Source organism: Paroedura picta, chromosome 8, assembly GCF_049243985.1.
Source record: "Paroedura picta isolate Pp20150507F chromosome 8, Ppicta_v3.0, whole genome shotgun sequence".
Classification (NCBI taxonomy): Eukaryota; Metazoa; Chordata; class Lepidosauria; order Squamata; family Gekkonidae; genus Paroedura; species Paroedura picta.
This window is the reverse complement of record NC_135376.1, coordinates 90,517,280-90,535,736: the sequence shown is the minus strand read 5'-3', so window position 1 is coordinate 90,535,736 and position 18,457 is coordinate 90,517,280. Positions and strand designations below refer to the sequence as shown.

At 47.5% G+C, this 18,457-nt stretch overlaps 1 protein-coding gene and 1 long non-coding RNA gene across 5 annotated transcripts in view; one reads left to right on the top strand and one right to left on the bottom strand.

Annotated features, from left to right (window-relative positions):
- NRG3 (neuregulin 3) overlaps nt 1–18,457 on the top strand; it is an 805,324-nt gene that overhangs the window by 267,612 nt on the left and 519,255 nt on the right. The window lies entirely within an intron of this gene.
- On the bottom strand, nt 8,719–18,135 carry LOC143842768 (uncharacterized). The gene is made up of 3 exons (XR_013233349.1): nt 18,082–18,135; nt 17,838–17,956; nt 8,719–8,779 (listed from the first exon to the last, which is right to left on the bottom strand). It is a non-coding gene; the product is annotated as an uncharacterized LOC143842768 (long non-coding RNA).

The following is an 18,457-nucleotide window of genomic DNA, read 5'->3' as shown; positions in this document are numbered from 1 at the left end:
CCCCAGTGGGCGGTGGGAAGTCGGGGCACCAGCGGGAAAACAAGCGGAGCATTGACCGGTCCCTGGTGATGAAAAGGTTGGGGACCACTGCTCTAGGGTGTCCTGGAGCTCTTCTATTGTTACATTTGCCCTCCGACCAAGATCTGCTCCCCTGGAGAAAATGGCTGATTTGGCAGATAGAATCTATGTCCATCCCTCTCCAAATTCTTCTCTCTCCAGCTTCCACCACCCTAATATCCAGAAAGTTCCAAACCCAAAGCTGACAACCGTCATTGTAGTTGCCAGAAAACTCATAGCCACACCTAGAGGCTGACAAACCTACAGAGGTCCCCAGGCTGAATTTGGAGAGACAATTCCTTCTGACTGCATCCTGTGTTCTTTTGTTCCTCAAGGAGAGGAGGCTCAGATGGGCATATTATCCAGGGGTTCCCAAGCAGGATTCCCTGAGAGTTCCCCAGGGGTTCCCTGACCTTTCCCAGAAGTTTGGGTGGCTGCAGAGGTCACTAGACATCACTGGAGCCTATTTTCCCTCTTGGTCTACAGACCCTACACAGAGCAGACCTGAAGCATCTGCTTTTGTTTTATCCTATTAACCCTGGTGGCAGCATATGGTTGACATCACTTCCAGTAACACTTCACTTACATGGGACATAGCAAGCAGGCATGGCCAGCTGACATCACTTCTGGGGTCCTCCAATATTCAAAGGGTTCTTTCATGGACCGTTTATGCACTGGGAACTTCACTGCCCTATCTCCCATGCAGGAGCACAAATTGGGGGCAGATGAGGCACACCGGGCCAAATGCTCCCCTGTGTGGGTGCAGGAAGAGGTGGGGCAACCTGCCACGACTAAAACTCCAACCTGCAGTTTCCAGTGCGTAAGCGGTCATTGTCAAGAGGTTGAAAAAGCTGATATAATCAGGGGTTTGATTCCCCGCTCCCCGACATGTAACCTAATGCGTGACCTTGGGCTTGCCACAGCACTGATAAAGCTGTTTTGACCAAGCAGGAAACTCAGGGCTCTCTCAGCCTCCCCTCCTCACAGGGTGCCTGTTATGGGGAGAGGAAAGGGAAGGTGATTGTAAGCCACTTTGAGACTCCTTCGGGTAGTGAAAAGCGACATATAAGGACCAACTCTTTTTCTTCTTCTTCTTCTTCTTCTGGTTGCTAGATCACTCTTAGTGCTTCCATCATCAGGAGAAACTTTAAGCTGCTTTTTTTTTGTTTTAAGTTGGTTTTCATTTATTATAGCCCTTTGCTCTGTCAAGCTAAAACTTCCCAACAGCCAATAAAAGAGCAGTAAAATTTTAAATGTGTGGGAGATGGTTATAGTGCAGGAGCGGATGCTTCCAGAAAGCGAAATAATGGCAACATATCTAGGAAGGTACTTAGCAAACCGCCTTTGATCTTCCTCATGGTAGTCTGTGTATAAATGTGCTTCTTTGCACTGATTGAGACAGACATCACTTTTTGTATTTCCTATAACCTTTTTTGTAATTCCTATAATGTCCTAAGTTTCAAAGTGTTCAGTTAAAAAGTCCAACACAATGCCTGGCATTCCATCTTGATTGTTGCCCTGGTGAAATTGTTTGGTCTCAGCTAAAGGTGCTTGGGGGAGGCTTGCCAACCTCCAGGAGAGGCCTGGGGAGTTCCCGGAATGACACTGTAGTCTTGATTTACAGACTGCAGAGATCAGTTCCCCAAGAGAAAACAGCCAAGCGGATTCTGTCATTATCACAACTCTGCTGACCTCTTGAATCCTTCACTCCTGAGGCTATGCCCCCCCCCCAATAATTCTTTAGGAATTTCAAAATGTGAAGTAGGCCACCCTTGCTGGGGTAGATCAAAGTTTATCTTTGATGAAACTAATAAGAGGGCCAGCATTTGGTAGCTAAAACAGAGATTGTTCTGGCCATTTTGCTCTTGATGGACTTCTCTGGTTGTATTATTATGGAGATGGGATTGTACGGGTTAGAGATCAGCTGCCCCAGACTCATTTTAGGCCATAGAAAGATGTTATTTAGTAGATGTTGCTAAGCAGTACACGGCATCCTTTGTATCCCTGGATAATGTTAAGCAAAATAACACCAATTAGCAAATTGATTGGCATGGTCTCTAATTGCATTCCGCTAATTTTCCTTGCCTGTTTACAAACTGGACTTTGCATGCTTGGGAACTGGTGTTTGAAAATTAAGATTATTCTAGTTCCTTTTCCACCCCTTTCATTTGAGTATTTCTGTTTTCTCTCAGCTGGGACTGACATGTTTTCAGCCTTGATATATGGCCACAGGCTCACATAGGTATGGGGATACCAGTCTGTATTGACCGGGCAATGTGTCAATACAGACTGGTATCCCCATACCTATGTGAGCCTGTGGCCAGTATTATACTATTAATATATATAAGGACTTGTCACTGATGAAAGAACTGAAAACGGAGATTACCTGGATTCCATTTTGACAGAAGTCCTAAAGAATAAAGAAACAAAGAAAACCACAAAAATTAGAACATTTTTCTTTATTTATCATATTGCCAGTGAATAGGTCTGTTTCTCTCTGTTTGGTTTAATTATTAGACCATCCTTCTTATACTCTTGTATGATGTTTTCAGCCTGAATAGGATGCTAATTTTAGTCGGCAATTTTAGACATTTCTAATTTTAGACGTTAAAAGCCTCTTGTGGCACAGAGTGGTAAGGCAGCGACATGCTGTCTGAATCTCTGCCCATGAGGTTGGGAGTTCGATCCCAGCAGCCGGCTCAAGGTTGACTCAGCCTTCCATCCTTCCGAGGTTGGTAAAATGAGTACCCAGCTTGCTGGGGGGTAAAGGGTAATGACTGGGGAAGGCACTGGCAAACCACCCCGTATTGAGTCTGTCATGAAAACGCTAGAGGGCATCACCCCAAGGGTCAGATAATGACCCAGTGCTTGCACAGGGGATACCTTTACCTTTACCTTTACCTTTACCTTTACCTTTACCTTTACCTTTACCTTTACCTTTACCTTTACCTTTTTTAGTCGGCAGACTACGACTGGGTGGATGTGGGGATTAGGGACATGTGCCAAAAAAAAAATCCAGTACAATTCTGGTTCGGCCAGTAATTATTTGGGTATCCCAATATCCTAGTATCAGTACAGAGATTTGAATTTGGGTGATTCATGTACAGCCAAATCAGTTCAGACTTGGAGAAATTTAAAGGAACCTAGATGTCCACATAAATGGCTGGGAGCCTGCCACACAGCTGATCCCGCTGTTTGTTGAGCTGTTGGGGGACAGCACAAACTGCCCAACAGCTACCAGATCCAGGGAAAGACTTCTCTCCCTTTATCAGTTTGGGCTGTGTGTGTGTGTGATCAAACTGCTTCCCTACTCAGCCTAGCAGCTAGTTGATCTAAAGAGAGATTGTTCTCATTGGATCAGCTTGGCATGCGAAGGGGGGGGGTGATTCAAATTGCACCCCCCCACACACACATACACATACACAAACACACACAAAACACACACATCTCATAGACAGTGCCTTTGTGATGTAAGGCTGAAATGACTTCAAGCCATTCCAACTGTACCTTTCACTTCCCTGCCCGTGGAAGGAGGGGAGAAGCAAAAGGGAGGGTTTAAATGGCTAATGTCTATTTAAACTGAACAGCTGATCAGCAGGATAATCAGCAATTCAGTTTAAATGGCCAGCAGCCATTCAGGGCTCCCTTTCACTCCCCCAATTCCAAAGGGAGGGAATTGAAATAGAGCACAAGCAATTCCAGCAGTTCCTTTCACTTTCCTTTAAATGTTTCCACTGCAGATTCCTCTGAAGCTGCAGAGTGATGACTCTCTGCATCTTCAGAGGGGTCTTTGGCATTTAAAGAGCCCACCAAACAACTGAGCCTCAGGATCAGGCTGTTTGGTGTATTCCCCTCCCCAACCCTTCTCAGGCTATTGGAGAGTGGGCTCTGCACAGCTTGGAAGGGTCTGAGGGAAGGAATTTAATGAGCCTGCAAACAGCTGAACCTCAGGATCAGCTGTTAGGCAGGCACTTTTTCAATCAGCTGAATATTCAATCAGCTGAATCTTGAATCAGCTTAATGAATCCCAAATTGATTAATGCATCTCTGATTCAGCTGTTTTAAGCTGATGGTATGCATGGCAAGGCTCAGATAAGCCGAAAAATACTTGAATCAGCATTAATTCAAGTCTTTTCAGGTTTATCCTAGCTGAATTACTCATCCCTACTGGAGATTGGTTGCACATATCTTTACAGGGCAACTTCTGGGCATCATTATAGCTGGGCCATGAAATTGCTACAAGGTCTTACTGGGCAGGGAAATGGCTGTCATGTTGCTATTAAGGTAGTTGAGGTTCTTTTCTTCATCATTACTGGCATGGATTGGGCTCTGTCGGAATCTGTGGAATCACTGCAGATGACAAAATCCATGCCGGCAGAACTTGTGCAGGTTCAGAGGCACCATTGTCATCCATTGGTTGCCAACTTGCAGAGTGGTGGTAAAACCATAAAGTTAATATTAAAGAGGTATTGTTGCTTATTCTCCTCCAGATGCTCAGAACTAGGTGGTCCAGATCCGGATGGATCCTTGGGGCCTGGATCCACTGAATCTTGATAATTATGAATCAGGCCAGTGTAGGTAGGAGGCTCTTCATGCCTCATAAAAATGCATCTCTTTAGAAATGCCTGCCAGGTGAAGCTATGTCACTTAGAGACGATGGGAAGGAAATAAATTGGCTCATATGAAAGGCCACAGTTCCTGTTCAAGTAACATTTTTAATCTCCGAACTCTATTACTCAGGGCAGCCATAAAAATGTAACTCACCTGCAGGGGGGAAAGCGCAAGAGAGGAATAATATTTAGATCTTCTTGCCCGACACACTGCTAAACATCTATAGGATGCTCACTCACCATGAAAATAATTTCATGCCCAGTCCATGATTTGATTTTGTTTCTCTTCGGCATCACTACACAAAATGGATGTACTGGCAGGAACTTAACTTGTCGGGAAGGAGCAGGCTTGCCTTTGAGCGACTTCTCTGTGCTGCTGGTTTGGACTTGAGACAGAAGAGGGGTCGAGGCTCCTAACAGCTATGGGCCTGTTAACACTGGCCAATCAGTTAGGAAAGAATTGAGGCATTCTGGGGGAAATGCAAGCCTTACGCTGACCCATTTTTATAGACCACAGCTATTTTTTTTTACTTTTTCTGAAAAGGGGCTTGTACTTTTGGGGGTGTCTCCCTGTATCTTTACCTAGCTATGGTCAAAATGTAATTCACCTTGAGTTCCCAAAGATAGGGTGGAATATAAAGGAAGGAAGGGAAGGGAAGGGAAGGGAAGGGAAGGGAAGGGAAGGGAAGGAAGGAAGGAAGGAAGGAAGGAAGGAAGGAAGGAAGGAAGGAAGGAAGGAAGGAAGGAAGGAAGGAAGGAAGGAAGGAAGGCTCCTTAATTTGACAAATTATTCTCCAAGAGTGTGGAAAGTTGCATGGTTCTGCCCCACCACCAGGGTTTCCTGGTCTTTTGAATTTAGGCCATGTGATAAGGCCTGACCTTTCCCTATGGTTGCCAACTCCAGGTTGGAAAATTCCTGGAGATTTGGGGGTGAAGCCTAGGAAGGCTGGGCTTTGGAGAGAAGAGGGAAGCTTAGCAGGGCACAGTATCACAGAGCCCACCCTCCACATTGGGCATTTTCTTCAGGGTAACTGGTTTCTGTCGTGTGCAGATCAGTTGCTGTTCAGGAGCTCTTTGGGCCTGAGGTTGAGGCTGGCAACCCCATATTCTCCCAGCTAGCCTCTCCCAGCTACTCATTAGGCCCCAAAAGCATGAGGGCATCCTTGGGCTTTGAATGAAGCCTTGAAACAAGCCGGTCCAAAGTAAGGTTGTCTACTCCAGGGATAGTCAACCTGTGGACCTCCAGATGTCCATGGACTACAATTCCCATGAGCCCCTGCCAGAATTTCCTGGCAGGGGCTCATGGGAATTGTAGTCCATGAACATCTGGAGGACCACAGGTTGACTACCCCTGGTCTACTCCATGTGGGGCCTGGAGATATCCTGGAATTACAGTTGATCCCCAGATTAAAGAGGTCCTTCCCCAATAGCTGCTTTGGCGGGTGGATTCTACAGCATTCTCCCCTGCTGATCCCATCCTTCCTGCATTCCAACAGCATCATCTCCATGACCTCCCCAAGGTGGAGTCAGCAGCCCTAGTTCAAGGAAGGGAAGCCTGTCTAAGGGAATGATCTGCAATCCTGACCTTTTGGATCTGAGATTTGGCAGGAGTTAGGGAGAAATATGGCTAGGTTTTGGTAAACCCCCCCTCCACTTCCATCTCCAGGTGCAACTGGAGAAGTTTCAGATAGGGATGCCAGCCTCCCAGAGGGACCTGGGGATCCCCTGGAATTACGGAATCTCCAAACTATAGAGATCAGATCCCCTGGATAAAATGGATGTTTCACAGAGTGAGCTCTAGGGCAGAGGTTTTCTTGATGGCCCGGGAAGGATTTCCCTAATGGGTGAGAGTTAATTAATTTTTAATATCTATTTAAATTTTTTAAACATTTCTTAGCTGATATGACCATATATGGACATGTTGACTTGCCCCCAGTGGCCAATGATGGGTCTGTAGGGGGCAGGAAGGGCCTGGGTGGGTGGGTCCACAGCTCTGCTTCCCAATCATATTCTGCACCATCACACCACTTCTCGGGTTTCTCAAAGCCTGAAGAACGTTTCAGGGGGTTCTCAATGGTAAAGAAGTTGAGAAAGGCTGCTCTAGGTCATTGTACCCCACTGAGGTCCTTGTCCTCCCCAGAATCCATCCCCAAATCTCCACCACTTCTTGGGTTTCTCAAAGCCTGAAGAACGTTTCAGGGGGTTCTCAATGGTAAAGAAGTTGAGAAAGGCTGCTCTAGGTCATTGTACCCCACTGAGGTCCTTGTCCTCCCCAGAATCCATCCCCAAATCTCCACCACTTCTTGGGTTTCTCAAAGCCTGAAGAACGTTTCAGGGGGTTCTCAATGGTAAAGAAGTTGAGAAAGGCTGCTCTAGGTCATTGTACCCCACTGAGGTCCTTGTCCTCCCCAGAATCCATCCCCAAATCTCCAGGGGTTTCCTTGCCTGGAGCAGGCCACCTTCTCCTGTCATCCGCCATCAGTGTGAAGTGAGGACCCAGCAACCCTAGTTACCTTAGATCAGTGGTCCCCAACCTTTTTATCACCGGGGACCGGTCAACGCTTGACAATTTTACTGAGGCCCAGGGGGCTAGGCTTTTGATGAGGGACACCACCGCCTGAGACTCTGCTCCGCTTGCTTTCCCACCAGCGCCCCTAACTTCCCGCCGCCCGCTGGGGGGTGCTTCCAGCAGCAGCTGTGCAGTGCCATGATGAGGGGGAGCCCCACCCATGGCGGCTGCTGGGGAGCACCAAAGGTGAGCTGGTGGCAGAGTGGCAGGGCAGCTCCTAAAGCAGCAGCCGGGGAGGAAGATGAGGAGGAGCTGCGGCCTGGTACCGACTAATCCAAGGACCGGTGCTGGTCCCCGGACCAGGGTTGGGGACCACTGCCTTAGATGTAAGAGATGTTTTTACTTCCAGCACCTTTCTCTTTATTTTTTTCTATGTTTTTTCAGGGAGGGGTTGTTTGCCTTTTTCTTTAAGGAAAAGTGAAGATAGCAATACAGTGGTCTTAGACACAAAGGAAGACTTATTTTGATGAATTACGGGGAATGGGAGACCGAAAACATGGAGAGGCCTTGAGAGGGAGTAAACCAAAATCCTGAAAACAAATGAAAGATGGATGGGAAGGCAAGGGAATTTAGCAAATAACTTTCCCTGGAACATTGCCTTCTGAGAAGCGAGGAACATTTTATCATGCTCAAGAAACCGAAGGGTGCGCTTTGTTAACTCCACCATAGGTACCATATTATTTGGCTGTGAATCTTAAGCGGCAGACACTTACTGTGTCTATGAGGAGTCTGTTGACCTTCACTTAACCTTGCAAGGTGAAAACTCAGCGCTATCAATTACAGTAAGAACTTCAGGATCCACAAAATCAGTGATCTGGTTTACAGATTTATGGACAAAAGCAGCCTATGAACCAAGGAATTGCAGATCTGTCCAGAAAAAAAACAATTGGCTTGGGGGAGTCCCAGGACCTACCTGGAGGCTGGCAGCCAGTGATGCCAACCTCTAAGTGTAGCCTGGAGAATTACCAGTAATCTCCAGAATACAGACTTCCGCTTCTCCTTCTTCTTCCTTAACTCATTTTGTGAAGCTAAGGAGCTATGCAAACAGATGTTGACTTGAATTTATGAATGAGCCATTGGTGGTTGCATTTTGCACAAATTATGCTATTATTATTTTATTGTTGGTGAATTTGTATACTGCCTACCATATAGTATCATGATTTTTACCAGAACTTATCTACTCTTTCAACCTCAAAACCCAGAACACAATCCCACTGTATTGTAAACCCATTGATACCCTGACCTCGATAGCCCAGGTGAGGCCAATCCCCTCAGATCTCAGAATCTAAGCAGGGTCAGCCCTGGCTGGCACTTGAAAGGTACCAGGGTGGTGATGTGGGGTCTGACAGTGGCAAAACACCCCCTGAACATCTCTTGCCTGCCTGCCAGCCAATCTTAAACTCTCCCGACTCTATTGCACACATGCCATACAATAAATGAATAAAGAGTACGTTGATTTCCATCACCTTAGACTGGAGTGGCTCTGGATAAGAGATTGCTTGTCGCCCTGCAGGCAGGTGAGCCTTTCCTAGAAGAAACATAGCTGAAAAAATAATAATAATAATAGATGTCATTTCGTGGGATGAGTCTTATTACAGATTCATACAATTTTTTAAAAAATTCTCTTTCTGTTTTAATGTTTACGGACTCCACATGGGGCTCTGCATATTTATGACATGGCCTTCAAGCAAGTGTTTTGCAATTCAGCAGCGGATCCCCCTTCCCTTTCTCTGCAATTCCTTTAAATGCCTGTCTGTTCGACACTTCTTCCTGTCCTCAAGATGCCTCAGGTTGGCAGCCCCCCCTCCCCCAACGCGCAGCATCCCTTTAAGTGCTTTAATTACAAACTGGAACGTTGAACTCTAGCCGTTGGCTTTTATGAATGCATCCCCAAATGGATAGTGGCTTTGTTATGTAAGGCACCACTGTTGTTGGCGCATGTGTCCTCAGCCCGCCAGGGCAAGCCTGAGAGCTTGCCGCTCCTGCGAGTGGCGGGGCCTGTGATGAGAGCCGTGTGGCGCCCTCCGTGTCGGAGATTTAGTGTTTTGTGCATCGCTATTGAAAGAGCACTTCCCGGTGCTCGCAGTAAATCAAATGCGCTGCGAGAGCCGGTGATGCATAATGACTACTGAGCACCCATGGAAGGATCTAATCTGTATGTCCAGATTTCTGTCTTGGTTGGGGCTTGCAGGGAATCTTAATGACTTCCTCCAGAAATGGAGTACAGGCCACAGAGTATTTGAGGTTTGCGAAAATATATTGTGGAAGCCCACGGAAGGGGGCTGTTGCCACGGAACCCCAGTATCCTAGGATTCCTCAGATGCTTTGCCCTGGGGGAGGCACCATAGCTGATGTTGTGGTTGATCTTCAATTGACCAAGATTGGCTCCTCTGGAGAAAATGTCTGTATTGGTGGGCCTGGGGGCATCGTGCCTTGCCAAGGTCCCTGCCCTCTGAAACCCTGACCTCCCGAGGCTCCGCCCCACCAACCTCTCCAAGTATTTCCTAGCTCAGAGCTGACACCATTATGAGTGATCTCTAGAGAAGTCTCGTGGGCCCTGCCTTTGAGGAGTGGACAGACAGCGAGCAAGGAAAGCGTGTTTTCTTTAGGAGACGGCCATTGGTCACTGTTTTGCTGGCAGGAGGAAATTGGGTAGGAAATGGAGGGTCCTCTGGTGGGACGCCAGCATACCTGTGTCCGTTTTGGGTAAAGAGATGGAAGCGACATCATGAACAATATAAGAACTGACAGACCAGAACCAATGGGATGAAATCAATTCAAAAGAAATTCCAGCTAAACATCCAGAAGTTACTGACAGTTAGAGGTTTCTCAATGGAACAGGCTTCCTTGGGAGATGGTGGGTTCTCTGTCTTTGGAAATCTGAAGGAGAGGCTAATTCTGTGAAGGCTTAAGGGGGTGGCAGGTTACGATGGATGAGCGAGAGGATTGTGAGTGTCTTGCACAGTGCAGGGGGTTGAAATAGATGAGACAGGAGGTCCCTTCTATCTCTATTATTCTATTTAATTTTTAAGGCCCGCTGTAGCCCAAATACAGCGGGCGCTAGCAGGCGGGCGGCTGGGTGCGGGAGGAAGGCAGCTGGAGGGGCAGGGAGTGACGGGCTTTGAAGGGGCCATCCCCCTGCTCATGCCCCCCAAGTCGCCTGGCTCCCTGTGGGCCTCGGAGGATTTTTCTCGGCTAGCGGGAAGCTTCCCCCCGCCGGGCCGCTCCCCAGCAATCCCCCTGCTGCATCGAGCAGCCCCAGCAAGCAGCCGCCTGCTTCCACCTGGCACCAGCCACCACCCACCATGCCCACCTGAAGCAGGGTGAGTCCTTCAGGCAGTACTTGAAGTCTTGCCTGAAGGTCATGGCGGCAGCTGTGGGGCTGCAGTGGTCGCGGTGGATGTAGAAGAAGAAGAAGAAGAGTTGGTACTTATATGCCGCTTTTCCCTACCCGAAGGAGACTCAAAGCGGCTTACAGTCTCCTTCCCATTCCTCTCCCCACAACAAACACCCTGTGGGGTGGGTGAGGCTGAGAGAGCCCTGATATTCCTGCTCAGTCAGAACAGTTTTATCAGTGCCGTGGTGAGCCCAAGGTCACCCAGCTGGTTGCATGTGGGGGAGTGCAGAATCAAACCCGACATGCCAGATTAGAAGTCCGCACTCCTAACCACTACACCAAACTGGCTCTCTGGGATACAATGTATCCCTGGGTCTAACTAAAGACCCAGACAAAATTGGGGTGCCCCCTCTTTCCTTTGGTTCCCCACCCCAATGCAATGGAGTGGCCCAAATATGTGCCCATCGGTTCTTGGCAGATCGTCCCGCAAGGCATGTGGAGTTTCTGCCGGGAGCTGAAGTCACTCGTTCATTTGTAAACAGCTATTTTAAGTCATTTAAACTCGACAGCATTCTTATCCTTTTTAGTCTTTGCAATGAATGCTTGGACTAAATTTAGAAAATCTGGGAGGCAGCCGTGTAAAATAAAGGGGAGAGCCGGAAACGAGACCCCCTTGCTCCCCATCGTGTGTTTCTCCCTTTCAGAGCTGGGAAGCGAGGAGAATAAATGAATAATCAGTCTTTCCGAGGAGGCTGTGCCATAGTCAGAGAGGAAAGAGTGCCAGGCTGTTAATACCGAGGAACTGATATGAATCAGCTCCGAGTCAGAGCTCTGCAGCTCAGTGCCAGATGGACAATGGGAAGTGTTTGTTTAAAGTCCTTGTAATCTATTTTCCTGGCTGGCCGGGACAACCGCGCTGGATGAGCCGCCTGGTTTCGTGCTTAAGCAAAACATTCAAGAGACTTCCCCTGCCGAGTCCCTGAAAGGGGGAGCTTCCCGGTAGCGCTGGGCCCTGCAGCGCACCTGCTAAGCAAAGAGAGAGCTGGTTAAACAGGGTGTGCTGAGCCGTGATTCCAGACTCTGCTCTATCGTGCGCAGCAGGGCACTGATGCAGAATACCTGGGCAAACCTCTCAAAAGAGTCACCCTGTTCAGGTGAGGGCAGGCATACAGATGGCTTGACAGCTAGGACCACCACATGCAGGACAGTGGGTGTTCCTGCTAGGGATGCCAGACTCCTGGTGGGACCTGGGGATCTCCCAGAATTACAAGTCATCTCCGGACTGCAGACATCAGTATCCCTGGAGAAAGTGGAAGTTTTGTAAGGCAGACTCTATGGCATTGTAACCCTGAGGTCCTTGTCCTCACCGTTCCACTCCCAAATCTCCAGGAGTTTCACAACCTGGAGTTGGCAGCTCTAGTTCCTGGGGAGGGGAGGGTTTAAGGTTGTTTAAGCCATGGATGCCAACTGGCAGGGGACGGAGGCAGGGAGACAGCGTACCAAGGATTGCCTACCTCCAGGTTGTTGTTGTTAAGTGTGAAGTCATGTCTGACCCATCGCGACCCCATGGACAATGATCCTCCAGGCCTTCCTGCCCTCTACCATTCTCCAGAGTCTATCAGGACTGTGACTGGCCCAAGGCCCCTCAGCAGACTGCATGTGAAGGAATCAAAACTGGCTTGCCAGATTAAAAGCCACTTCTGTTAACCACTGCACCTAGTTGGCTCTCCCATGATGGCAAAGTATATACCAATCTCACCATTAACTCAGTGCACAAGGAATATATTTCTGTCCCCTGTGCAGGAGAAGAGTAGGCTTTTCACACCCTACTTTTCTCCACTCCACTCACTTTACTGTTGCTTACTCTTCCTCTGGGTAGAAGGTTTTTGAGTTCTTTTGGATTCTTGGAAGGACCTTTTGGGATTCTGCATTAACAGCAGGAGTGCTCAGCAGTTCTCTGGCTTCCTTTGCTATTCAGGTCACTGTGAACAGAGCTATGAGTGTTTGGACCCCAGCTACCAGTCTCACCCACTCTGGCCTCTTTGGGGTGCCCAATGCATGTGTGAATTGGCTACATGTGCTTTGTGCAGGCCTGGCAAATAGATGGGGAAGAAATTGAGGTAGTGTCAGATTTTATTTTTCTGGGCTCCAAGATCACTGTGGATGGGGACTGCATCAAAGAAATTAAAAGACGCTTGCTCCTGGGGAGGAAAGCTATGGCAAATCTAGAAAGCATCCTAAAAAGCAGAGACATCACCCTGCCAACAAAAGTGTGTTTAGTCAAGGTTATGGTATTCCCAGTTGCAATGTTTGGCTGCGAAAGTTGGACCATAAGGAAGGCCGAGCGTCAAAGAATTGAGGCTTTTGAACTCTGGTGCTGGAGAAGACTCCCTTGGACTGCAAGGCAAACAAACCGGTCAGTCTGAAATACTTTGGCCACCTCATGAGAAGGAAGGACTCCCTGGAGAAGAGCCTAATGCTGGGAGCGATCGAGGGCAAAAGAAGAAGGGGACGACGGAGAATGAGGTGGCTGGATGGAGTCACTGAAGCAGTAGATGCAAACTTAAATGGACTCCGGGGAATGGTAGAGGACAGGAAGGCCTGGAGGATCATTGTCCATGGGGCCGTGATGGGTTGGACGCGACTTCACACCTAACAACAATAACAAGCTTTGTGCAGGCCTGACCGTTAATGACGTAAATGCCCCAATAATCATTTGCACGCATGTGTATTAAATTCCATGCTGGCCACTGGATGCTTCTCCTTTCTTTCTCGGGCCAGCTATCTTGCTTACCCTCTGTTTTACAGGCGCGATAAAGAATGGGAGTCATAAATTGCCATCTGTGTATCTAATGAATGTGAGTGCCGGCTCGGATAATTTAGACTTGCCTACAGTAAGGCCAGCACCAATTTACATCTCCAAAGTGCATTTTGAGATCCCGGAGGGCCGGTTTAGCTGATGAAAAGGTCTCTATGTCTTGAAGTTACTGCCTGTGCGGGAAGCAGAGGAGAAATGAAGCCTCTGTTTAGGCTCTGATTCTGCAAATCAGATTCATGATCTTGAGGGCCAGCTGGAGCATCGCCTTTTCCACACATTATATTCTGGGGAACCTGACATGCAAAATGCGCCTGGCCTGCAAGATGCCGATATGCAGGCAGCCTGATGGGTGATGGATGGGTTTGAACTGGCAGGAGGAGCCGGAAACAAAATACAGCCTTTTCAAGCATGCGAGGCAGGCTGCTCCCGTGAGCATCCAAAATAGGGTTTATTTATTTCATTTATTTATCATTACACTTATGAACCGCACGCTCTCGGCCGGCCAGCTTGTGGGCTGTACAATGAGATAAAACAGTATAAACCTTGCATGAAAACAATCCAACAATCTCCCAACTTTCCAATACCTCCTAAAGCAAGGGTAGTCAACCTGTGGTCCTCCAGATGTTCATGAACTACAATTCCCATGAGCCCCTGCCAGCGTTTGCTGGCAGGGGCTCATGGGGATTTTAGTTCATGAACATCTGGAGGACCACAGGTTGACTACCCCTGTCCTAAAGCACATTAGTTCCACTTCTACCCAGTGCCATGGGGGGGGCGATAAACAAAAGGGAGGAGGGGTCCAATAGATCTCCCTTGGCCTAGCCTCAACCAAACTCCAGACTCCTTCCTAGTCTGGTCCCCCCTCCCAATTTTCAGGTCATACCTGTCCCCCAATTTGCTCCCCTTCCCCAAGGGAAGAATGTCACAAATTAGCACATGCCTATATCATCTCGAAGTGACATAGGCATGCTGGGGACATCCAAGGGGGTGATGCTTTGGTTTGGGGTCAAAACTCTATTAGATGCTAATTTGAACATAGAGTTTTTGCCCAGAAGCTGAGCATTTCCCCCTCCCCAGGCAGCCCCAATGTGCCTACATGAGGAAAGAACACTCATGCCCTGTGGTGTGCCACAGGATATAGAATCATAGAATAATAGAGTTGGAAGGGATCCCATGGGTCATCTAGTCCAACCCCCTGCACTATGCAGGACACTCAAATCCCAATTCTTTCCTAATGTTACTGAACATCCATATGTACCCTCTGATCCTGCAGTATGAATATCTCTTTTTTTAGTGCTGGAATTCATATGGGAATGTGTCTGCAATGACCGTGAAGATTTGGGAAATCCTTGCACATTCAGATCTCTGAGTTAGATCCAACCCCTTCATCTCTCGCTGGGGGTCCAAGTTACTGTCTAATGAACATGCTCCTCTCTCTCTCATGCAGGCACTTGGTCCTGGGTTTTGTGTTAATTTGGTGTCTGCTAACCTGGGTAGATTGCAATGATATACTGTAGAGGATGTCCCTGCCTTCCATATTCATGCTCTGGGTTACACAAGCTTTGTTTCTTGTTTAATGCATACAAAGTAGATGCTGGATTCTAATCTCCATCCTTATTATTCATTCTTTTATTTAGATTTATAGACTACCTTATTTGCCAAAGGCCATGGTGGATGTTGTTTCGGTGAATTCATTTCTAGTATATCAGCACTTAATTAAAACTCTATTTACCAAGCGATCATGATCCATATTTACTTCGTGCAATTCCTTTTAACACAGTTATTGTTCCAGTCACTTGGCGATATGTGCATTTGTATATTTTTTCCCCTGCTGTCATGACAAGAAAGAAAAGGGGAGGGGAAGAAATGTGGTTTTTTTAAAAAAACATGGTCTATTTTAGAATGGTGTTGACATAATTAGCCAAGGTTAGGCCAATCTTGCCAGGTCTGAGAAGCTAAACTGGGCCAGCCTAGATTAGTATTTAGATGGAAGACCACCGAGAAAATCCAGGGTTGTTACAAAGAGGTAGGCAATGGCAAACCACCTCTGTATGTCTCTGCCCATGCATGAATGTTCCGGACTTCATCAGTTCTCAAAAGCTAAGCAAGGTTGGCTCAGATTAGTAGCTGGATGGAAGCCCCCCCCCCCCCCCCCCAAGACACAAAGAGGCAGGCAATGACCCATCAGCTATGTTCATTTCTTGCCTTGAGGAGACTTCTAATCTGGTGAGCCAGGTTCGATTCTGCACTCCCCACATGCAGCAAGCTGGGTGACCTTGGGCTCGTGACAGCACTGATAAAACTGTTCTGACTGGGTAGTAATATTAGGGCTCTCTCAGCCTCACCTCCCTCGCGGGGTGTCTGTTGTGCGGGGAGGAAAGGGAAGGCAAATGTAAGCCACTGAGGCTCCCTCAGGTAGAGAAAAGTGGCATATAAAAACCAACTCTTCTTCTGAAGGCCGTGTAAAGGATTGCTGTAAGTTGGCTTCCACTTAGAATCATAGAGTTGGAAGGTACCTCCAGGGTCATTCAATCCCCTGCACAGTGCAGGAAACTCACAACTACCTACCCACCCAATTACATGGTCAGATGATTGTTCCTTCCCTCTCCAAATCCCCTAAACCTCTGGCTAGTCTGGCCTGGAGGAAATTCACCTCCCAACTCCCAAGTGGTGATCAGCATATCCCTGGGTATGCAAGAAAGAGCCACAGAGCCAAGCACTGACACAACCCTTCCTGCCCAGCCACTCACAATCTGCCGAAATTTACAGAATCAGCAGTTCTATCTAGCGTCTGCTTAAAAATGTCCCAAGAAGCCTGTTCCACTGAGATACTGCTCTGGAATAGGCTTCCTCGGGAGGTGGTGGGTTCTCGTTCTTGACAGCATTTTTCACCAGCACCATTTTTTGAATGGTTCCTTCCTGTTACTTCACGGCACTTCCTCAAAGTCTCTTAGACCTTTTGCATATTTTTTGGAGAAGAAACATTTTTGCAAGCTGAAGTTTGTGGTGTTCTCAGCACCTGACTTGTAAAGCAAGGTTGGTAGAAATGATTAGTTCAGGAGTCCCAGATTATATGTCCAACTCTGATTGCCAACAGCGATTGAGTGGTATTTTTAACACCTCCTTAAAAAGGATGGGGGATTCTTCCTGAGAAATCAATGCCCTCCCCATCACACAGACTCCCACACCAAGAAATATGGGGTCAAAGGATTTTTGCATCACCCTGAGCAGAAGCCATTATTTGTCCATTATATGTTGTGAGCCATCCCGGACCCACTTGTGGGGAGGGGTGACTCAGAAATCAAAATAGAAATAAGGTAAAGATCATTTCTCCCACATTTTCAGAGTAGGGTTGCCAGGTCTCACTGAGCAGCCAGTAAGGGGTGGGAGTACACTTACTGGGAGTGGGGCAGAACATTGGAAATGAACACAACATGCATAGGTGACCTGGAGGCTTCTACCATAGAGAGACAGTTTGGTGTATTGGTTAGGAGTGCGGACTTCTAATCTGGCATGCCAGGTTTGATTCTGCGCTCCCCCACATGCAGCCAGCTGGGTGACCTTGGGCTCGCCACGGCACTGATAAAACTGTTCTGACCGGGCAGTAATATCAGGGCTCTCTCAGCCTCACCTCCCTCACAGGGTGTCTGTTGTGGGGAGAGGAAAGGGAAGGTGACTGTAAGCTGCTTTGAGCCTCCTTCGGGTAGAGAAAAGCGGCATATAAGAACCAACTCTTCTTCTTCTTTTGTCCAAAAACCAGAGGGTCACTCCCCTATATCCTCACTGTGCCTACATCACTTCCGGATGAGAGAGAGAGAGAGAGAGAGAGAGAGAGAGAGAGAGAGAGAGTTATTTGTCTTGTTAAACGGGGGGAGTGGTTGGTACTTTTTTATTCGCCATCTTGTTACGTTATTATTTCACCATGTTATATTTGTATTAATGGGGTATTTTAGGGGATTTTATTGTATTTTATCGATCTTGTAAACCACCGCAAGACATTTGAGAGCGGTGGTATATAAATATAAATTAATAAATTAATAAATTAATAAATTAATAAATTAATAAATTAATAAATTAATAAATTAATAAATTAATAAATTAATAAATTAATAAATTAATAAATTAATAAATTAATAAATTAATAAATTAATAATGTAGGCACATTGGATTAATTGCTGACATTCCTCCCTTTGGGGGCATAACCCCACCCTATGCAAACCAGCTGGCTGGTGGTGGAAAGGTAAGGGCCTAAAGCAGGAGACCCCTGCCCCTCCTGAGTGGTAGGGGCCTGGAATCCCCCGTCTCACAGAGAAGGCCTGGCAATGATGACAACCAATCAGGGTCAATTCCAGGTTTCAATGGGCCTTGGGCGGAGAGTGCCCTGGGGACCTTTCCACTTCATGTTTCCTGATGTTCCCAACAACTCACACTTTCCTGTCTACCTACCTTGGTTCTCTCCACCTGCTCCCTGGTCCACTGACCTTCCCTTACTAGGGTCGCCAGCCCTCTCCCAGACACTAATGGGGGATGGGGTACAGGGTTGCCTGGTCCATATTGGGAAACTCCTGGAGATTTGGAAATTGAGCAACGGAGGAAATAGACCTGAGTAAGATCCAATGGCAATCAGTCCACCCTCCAAAGCACCCAGAGCTCCTGGAGATGCCCAGTCATGACTCAGAGAATGGCCAACCTTCCTGCCACGTTGATTGTTTACTGGCTTCTTGCTGTCACCTCCTCAATCCATGGACCTGGTGCCATGCTCCTAGTTGCTTCTGCACAGTGCTAGGAGCTGTCCTCTGTTGTCAGTAGTTACGTGATGTCACAAATGATATACCATCACAAGTCTGCACATGGCCTGTGAGGTGAGGGAGCACATGGGTGGGATTTTTCCTGGGGAACTGTGAGCAAGAAAGCTTCAGTTGGCTATTAGTTGGGATCAGGCAGGACAAAGGTTTTCTGAAGGAAACCAGGGACTTCAGATATTAGGTGATGGATTGTGGAGCATGCAGCATTGCATCACACCCATGTCTTTTCCTAGCATGCTCGTGCTTCGTTGCTTAAAGTCG